This window comes from Saccostrea cucullata, unplaced genomic scaffold (genome assembly GCF_032062105.1).
Source record: "Saccostrea cucullata isolate Sc308-1 unplaced genomic scaffold, CSIRO_AGI_Scuc_v1 ctg2632, whole genome shotgun sequence".
NCBI lineage: Eukaryota > Metazoa > Mollusca > Bivalvia > Ostreida > Ostreidae > Saccostrea > Saccostrea cuccullata.
In genome coordinates, this window is record NW_026933668.1 from 51,505 (window position 1) to 58,982 (window position 7,478).

General features: G+C 42.4%; 1 long non-coding RNA gene across 1 annotated transcript; it reads right to left on the reverse strand.

Moving 5' to 3' along the window:
* Positions 1–2,020: 2,020 nt before the first annotated feature.
* LOC134238852 (uncharacterized) lies at positions 2,021–4,398 on the reverse strand. Its single transcript, XR_009986108.1, has 3 exons — positions 4,327–4,398; positions 2,637–2,734; positions 2,021–2,388 (listed from the first exon to the last, which is right to left on the reverse strand). It is a non-coding gene; the product is annotated as an uncharacterized LOC134238852 (long non-coding RNA).
* Positions 4,399–7,478: the final 3,080 nt, after the last annotated feature.

The following is a 7,478-nucleotide window of genomic DNA, read 5'->3' on the forward strand; positions in this document are numbered from 1 at the left end:
AAGGGGCTACCTACACAACCTCCCTCTATAATCTACCCCTCCCAACAGAAAAGGATGACCCCCCATGCTACATATTCCCACCCAAAACCCTACCTTCCTAACAGAAAATGAAGACCCCCAAGAACTAAATAGACAATTCCTAAACCCTTCTTAACCCCACCCTCCTATTACTAAACAAACACCCAACACCCAAAATACACCAAACAAACCCTATAATAAAAACAAGAGATGACAACCCAAGGGGCTTAACCAATCAAACACAAAGAAGTTTAACCAATACAAAGGGGCTACCTACACAACCTCCCTCTATAATCTACCCCTCCCAATAGAAAAGGATGACCCCCTATGCTACATATTCCAACCCAAAACTCTACCTTCCTAACAGAAAATGAAGACCCCCAAGAGCTAAATAGACAATTCCCAAACCCTTCCTAACCCCACCCTCCTAATACAAAACAAACACCCTACAACCCAAATAGACCAATCCAACCCTATACTAATAACAAGAGATGACAACCCAAGGGGCTTAACCAATCAAACACAAAGAAGTTTAACCAATACAAAACTACCAACCCTATACTAATAGAAAACAAGATGATAACCCAAGGGGCTTAACCAATCAAACACAAAGAAGTTTAACCAATACAAAAGGGCTACCTACACGACCTCCCTCTATAATATACCCCTCCCAATAGAAAAGGATGACCCCCTATGCTACATATTCCAACCCAAAACTCTACCTTCCTAACAGAAAATGAAGACCCCCAAGAGCTAAATAGACAATTCCCAAACCCTTCCTAACCCCACCCTCCTATTACTAAACAAACACCCTACAACCCAAATACACCAATCCAACCCTATACTAATAACAAGAGATGACAACCCAAGGGGCTTAACCAATCAAACACAAAGAAGTTTAACCAATACAAAGGGGCTACCTACACTACCCCCCTCTATAATCTACCCCTCCCAACAGAAAAGGATGCCCCCTCTTCTACATATTCCAACCCCATATCTACACCCTCCTAACAGAAAATTATGACCCCCAAGAGCTAAATAGACAATTCCCAAACCATAATCCCATCTTACTCACATATAAAGACACTATCAAACTAGCCCATCTTCCAACCCATTCCCCCTTACAGCTAAAGGGAAGAATTTTCAGCGAAGCTTCAACTTTTTAAGCACACACCAACTCAAAGTCAAGCCTTCCCGAAAATTCAGGGCCTAAGTTTAACCATTAAACAACACCCCTCTGTCGACAAGCCCCTAATGGGCTGGAGGTCTATTCTACAAAGTCCCCTGACCTCAAAGGGGCTTAACCAATCAAATACAAAGGGAGTCACTAACTTAAAATACCACCTTTCTTAACCCAACCCTTCTCATACAAATGAGAAACCTAAAACCTATATACCCAAACTCCAACCCTATACTAATTACAAGAGATGACAATCCAAGGGGCTTAACCAATCAAACACAAAGAAGTTTAACCAATACAAAGGGGCTACCTACACAACCTCCCTCTATAATCTACCCCTCCCAATAGAAAAGGATGACCCCCCATGCTACATATTCCCACCCAAAACTCTACCTTCCTAACTGAAAATGAAGACCCCCAAGAGCTAAATAGACAAACCCTTCCTAACTAATACAAAACAAAATCCTACAACCTATATACGCCAACTCCAACCCTATACTAATTACAAGATATGACAACCCAAGGGGCTTAACCAATCAAACACAAAGAAGTTTAACCAATACAAAGGGGCTACCTACACAACCTCCCTCTATAATCTACCCCTCCCAACAGAAAAGGATGACCCCCTATGCTACATATTCCAACCCCAAAACTCTACCTTCCTAACAGAAAATGAAGACCCCCAAGAGCTAAATAGACAATTCCCAAACCCTTCTTATACCCTCCATCATAATACAAAACAAACATCCTACAACCTAATTACACCAACTCCAACCCTATACTAATAACAAGAGATGACAACCCAAGGGGCTTAACCAATCAAACACAAAGAAGTTTAACCAATACAAAGGGGCTACCTACACAACCTCCCTCTATAATCTACCCCTCCCAATAGAAAAGGATGACCCCCTATGCTACATATTCCAACCCAAAACTCTACCTTCCTAACAGAAAATGAAGACCCCCAAGAGCTAAATAGACAATTCCCAAACCCTTCCTAACCCCTCCCTCCTAATACAAAACAAACACCCTACAACCCAAATAGACCAATCCAACCCTATACTAATAACAAGAGATGACAACCCAAGGGGCTTAACCAATCAAACACAAAGAAGTTTAACCAATACAAAGGGGCTACCTACACGACCAACCTCTATAATCTAGCCCTCCCAACAGAAAAGGATGACCCGCTATGCTACATATTCCAACCCCAAGAGAGCTAAATAGACAATTCCCAAACCCTTCCTAACCCCACCCTCCTATTACTAAACAAACACCCTACAACCCAAATACACCAATCCAACCCTATACTAATAACAAGAGATGACAACCCAAGGGGCTTAACCAATCAAATGCAAAGAAGTTTAACCAATACAAAGGGACTACCTACACTACCCCCTCTGTAATCTAGCCCTCCCAACAGAAAACGATGACCCACTATGCTACATATTCCAACCCCAAAACTCTACCTTCCTAACAGAAAATAAAGACCCCCAAGAGCTAAATAGACAATTCCCAAACCATAATCCCATCTTACTCACATATAAAGACACTATCAAACTAGCCCATCTTCCAACCCATTCCTCCTTACAGCTAAAGGGAAGAATTTTCAGCAAAGCATCAACTTTTTAAGCACACACCAACTCAAAGTCAAGCCTTCCCGAAAATTCAGGGCCTAAGTTTAACCATTAAACAACACCCCTCTGTCGACAAGCCCCTAATGGGCTGGAGGTCTATTCTACAAAGTCCCCTGACCTCAAAGGGGCTTAACCAATCAAATACAAAGGGAGTCACTAACTTAAAAGACAACCTTTTCTAAACTCACCCTCCTAATACAAAACGAGAAACCTACAACCCAAATAGACCAATCCAACCCTATACTAATAACAAGAGATGACAACCCAAGGGGCTTAACCAATCAAACACAAAGAAGTTTAACCAATACAAAGGGGCTACCTACACAACCTCCCTCTATAATCTACCCCTCCCAACAGAAAAGGATGACCCCCTATGCTACATATTCCCACCCCAAACTCTACCCTCCTAACAGAAAATGAAGACCCCCAAGAGCTAAATAGACAATTCCCAAACCCTTCCTAACCCCTCCCTCCTAATACAAAACAAACACCCTACAACCCAAATAGACCAATCCAACCCTATACTAATAACAAGAGATGACAACCCAAGGGGCTTAACCAATCAAACACAAAGAAGTTTAACCAATACAAAGGGGCTACCTACACGACCAACCTCTATAATCTAGCCCTCCCAACAGAAAAGGATGACCCCCTATGCTACATATTCCCACCCCAAACTCTACCCTCCTAACAGAAAATGAAGACCCCCAAGAGCTAAATAGACAATTCCCAAACCCTTCCTAACCCCACCCTCCTAATACCCTACAACCCAAATACACCAATCCAACCCTATACTAATAACAAGAGATGACAACCCAAGGGGCTTAACCAATCAAACACAAAGAAGTTTAACCAATACAAAGGGGCTACCTACACAACCTCCCTCTATAATCTACCCCTCCCAACAGAAAAGGATGACCCCCTATGCTACATATTCCAACCCAAAATCTACCCTCTCCTAACAGAAAATTATGACCCCCAAGAGCTAAATAGACAATTCCCAAACCATAATCCCACCTTACTCACATATAAAGACACTATCAAACTAGCCCATCTTCCAACCCATTCCTCCTTACAGCTAAAGGGAAGAATTTTCAGCAAAGCATCAACTTTTTAAGCACACACCAACTCAAAGTCAAGCCTTCCCGAAAATTCAGGGCCTAAGTTTAACCATTAAACAACACCCCTCTGTCGACAAGCCCCTAATGGGCTGGAGGTCTATTCTACAAAGTCCCCTGACCTCAAAGGGGCTTAACCAATCAAATACAAAGGGAGTCACTAACTTAAAAGACCACCTTTCCTAACACCACCCGCGTAATACAAAACCAGAAACCTACAACCTAAATACGCCAACTCCAACCCTATACTAATAACAAGAGATGACAACCCAAGGGGCTTAACCAATCAAACACAAAGAAGTTTAACCAATACAAAGGGGCTACCTACACAACCTCCCTCTATAATCTACCCCTCCCAACAGAAAAGGATGACCCCCTATGCTACATATTCCAACCCCAAAACTACACCCTTCTAACAGAAAATAATGACCCCCAAGAGCTAAATAGAGAACCCAAGGGGCTTAACCAATCAAACACAAAGAAACCAATACATTCCCAACTCCAACCCTATACTAATAACAAGACCCCCCCTAACCTCCAACCCATTCCTCCTTACACAAAGAATACAAAAACAGCACACACCCTCAAAGTCAAGACAAAGACCTCAAACTTAAAACCCAAACCCTTCCTAAACCCTCCTAATACAAAACAAACACCCTACAACCCAAATACACCAACTCCAACCCTATACTAATAACAAGAGATGACAACCCAAGGGGCTTAACCAATCAAACACAAAGAAGTTTAACCAATACAAAGGGGCTACCTACACAACCTCCCTCTATAATCTACCCCTCCCAACAGAAAAGGATGACCCCCTATGCTACATATTCCCACCCCAAACTCTACCCTCCTAACAGAAAGTGAAGACCCCCAAGAGCTAAATAGACAATTCCAAAACTATTCCTAACCCCATCCTCTTTTATAAAACGAGAAACCCTACAACCCAAATACACCAACTCCAACCCTATACTAATAACAAGAGATGACAACCCAAGGGGCTTAACCAATCAAACACAAAGAAGTTTAACCAATACAAAGGGGCTACCTACACGACCTCCCTCTATAATCTACCCCTCCCAACAGAAAAGGATAACCCCCAATGCTACATATCTTAACCCTAAAACTTTACCCTCCTAACAGAAAATGAAGACCCCCAAGAGCTAAATAAGTTTAACCATTAAACAACACCCCTCTTCCTAACAGACAAGCCCCTAATGGGCTGGAGGTCTATTCTACAAAGTCCCCTGACCCCCCAAGAGCTAAATAAAATTCCCTTAAAAAACACCTTCCTATCCCCACCCTCCTAATACAAAACAACAATCCTACAACCTAAATACACCAACTCCAACCCTATACTAATAACAAGAGATGACAACCCAAGGGGCTTAACCAATCAAACACAAAGAAGTTTAACCAATACAAAGGGGCTACCTACACGACCCCCCTATATAATCTAGCCCTCCCAAGAGAAAACAATGACCCCGTATGCTACATATTCCAACCCCAAAACTCTACCTTCCTAACAGAAAATGAAGACCCCAAAGAGCTAAATAGACAATTCCCAAACCCTTCTTAACCCCACCCTCCTAATACTAAACAAACACCCTACAACCCAAATAGACCAATCCAACCCTATACTAATAACAAGAGATGACAACCCAAGGGGCTTAACCAATCAAACACAAAGAAGTTTAACCAATACAAAGGGGCTACCTACACGACCCCCCTCTATAATCTAGCCCTCCCAACAGAAAACGATGACCCCCTATGCTACATATTCCAACCCCAAAACTCTACCTTCCTAACAGAAAATGAAGACCCCCAAGAGCTAAATAGACAATTCCCAAACCCTTCCTAACCCCACCCTCCTATTACTAAACAAACACCCTACAACCCAAATACACCAATCCAACCCTATACTAATAACAAGAGATGACAACCCAAGGGGCTTAACCAATCAAACACAAAGAAGTTTAACCAATACAAAGGGGCTACCTACACGACCAACCTCTATAATCTAGCCCTCCCAACAGAAAAGGATGCCCCCTATGCTACATATTCCAACCCAAAATCTACCCTCTCCTAGCAGAAAATTATGACCCCCAAGAGCTAAATAGACAATTCCCAAACCATAATCCCACCTTACTCACATATAAAGACACTATCAAACTAGCCCATCTTCCAACCCATTCCTCCTTACAGCTAAAGGGAAGAATTTTCAGCAAAGCTTCAACTTTTTAAGCACACACCAACTCAAAGTCAAGCCTTCCCGAAAATTCAGGGCCTAAGTTTAACCATTAAACAACACCCCTCTGTCGACAAGCCCCTAATGGGCTGGAGGTCTATTCTACAAAGTCCCCTGACCTCAAAGGGGCTTAACCAATCAAATACAAAGGGAGTCACTAACTTAAAAGACCACCATTCCTATCCCCACCCTCTTATACAAAACGAGAAACCCTACAACCTAAATAAACCAACTCCAACCCTATACTAATAACAAGAGATGACAACCCAAGGGGCTTAACCAATCAAACACAAAGAAGTTTAACCAATGCAAAGGGGCTACCTACACGACCCCCCTATATAATCTAGCCCTCCCAAGAGAAAACAATGACCCCGTATGCTACATATTCCAACCCCAAAACTCTACCTTCCTAACAGAAAATGAAGACCCCCAAGAGCTAAATAGACAATTCCCAAACCCTTCCTAACCCCTCCCTCCTAATACAAAACAAACACCCTACAACCCAAATAGACCAATCCAACCCTATACTAATAACAAGAGATGACAACCCAAGGGGCTTAACCAATCAAACACAAAGAAGTTTAACCAATACAAAGGGGCTACCTACACGACCAACCTCTATAATCTAGCCCTCCCAACAGAAAAGGATGACCCCCTATGCTACATATTCCAACCCAAAATCTACCCTCTCCTAACAGAAAATGAAGACCCCCAAGAGCTAAATAGACAATTCCCAAACCCTTCCTAACCCCACCCTCCTATTACTAAACAAACACCCTACAACCCAAATACACCAATCCAACCCTATACTAATAACAAGAGATGACAACCCAAGGGGCTTAACCAATCAAACACAAAGAAGTTTAACCAATACAAAGGGGCTACCTACACTACCCCCCTCTATAATCTACCCCTCCCAACAGAAAAGGATGCCCCCTCTTCTACATATTCCAACCCCATATCTACACCCTCCTAACAGAAAATTATGACCCCCAAGAGCTAAATAGACAATTCCCAAACCATAATCCCATCTTACTCACATATTGAGACCCTATCAAACTAGCCCATCTTCCAACCCATTCCTCCTTACAGCTAAAGGGAAGAATTTTCAGCAAAGCATCAACTTTTTAAGCACACACCAACTCAAAGTCAAGCCTTCCCGAAAATTCAGGGCCTAAGTTTAACCATTAAACAACACCCCTCTGTCGACAAGCCCCTAATGGGCTGGAGGTCTATTCTACAAAGTCCCCTGACCTCAAAGGGGCTTAACCAATCAA